This window comes from Triticum dicoccoides, chromosome 6A (genome assembly GCF_002162155.2).
Source record: "Triticum dicoccoides isolate Atlit2015 ecotype Zavitan chromosome 6A, WEW_v2.0, whole genome shotgun sequence".
Taxonomy (NCBI): Eukaryota; Viridiplantae; Streptophyta; class Magnoliopsida; order Poales; family Poaceae; genus Triticum; species Triticum dicoccoides.
Window position 1 is genome coordinate 588,931,679 of NC_041390.1, and position 904 is coordinate 588,932,582.

Consider the following 904-nt stretch of genomic DNA (forward strand, 5'->3'; position numbering starts at 1 on the left):
TGGACGAGGTCGGGCCGGGGCGGGGCGTTGGACGGGGCGGGGCGGGGACGAGGTTGGGGCGGGGTGGTGGCCGGGGCGGGGCGGCGGCGTTGGGCGGTGTTGGTGGCTGCGGCTATAAGGGTCGAGAGAGGTTGGGGTCGGGGTGAGACAGAGAGGGAACGGGTGGAGGAGGACGAATAGCGAGTGGATAAGGTCACCCTATGCCGACGGCCCGCCGTCGGCTTAAGCCGGGTCCACAAGTCAGTGGAGCGGGAGGAGTGGATAAGGTGGCCCTGTGCCGACAGCAAGGCCGTCGGCATAGAGAGGAGGCCTATGCCATCGGCCATGCCGTAGGCATAGATGGCAACAACATTTTTTTGAAGAAATAGTCCCACCTCGCCCAGGGACAAGAAATTATTACATTTTTTAGATATTCAGTTATTACATTTTTTAGATTTTTAGTTTTGTGTATGGGACCCGGTTGCGACGCTAGTGACACGGCGGCAGCGACGCCCATGAGTGGGGCACACCCCGGAGCCGCGTTCCCTGGGGGGTAGCAATGCCACCGAAGCATCGCACCGGGACCTCATACATGTCGTACGGTGTGGTGGCATGACCGAAGAGGCGGCACGCGTCTCCGGGGTGTGCCTCCCTCACGGACGGCGCCGCCGCCGGCACCTGGAGGGGTGAAACGGCGTCGGGTCTACACGGAGGGGATCTTGCTGTGGGTCTGGCCCGGATGTTGCTCCAAAGTGTTCCTATGGGCTGACCTAACACAACCGGGTGGATAGGTCTACTGCTCAAAGCCCGTCCGTGCAAAGTCAAAGGGCTAGATCCCGTGGTCAAACGCTACAGGGTTAGGCGGGACGGGGGCCCTGGGGGGTAGCAATGCCACCCGAGCGTCGCACCGGGCCCTCATACATGC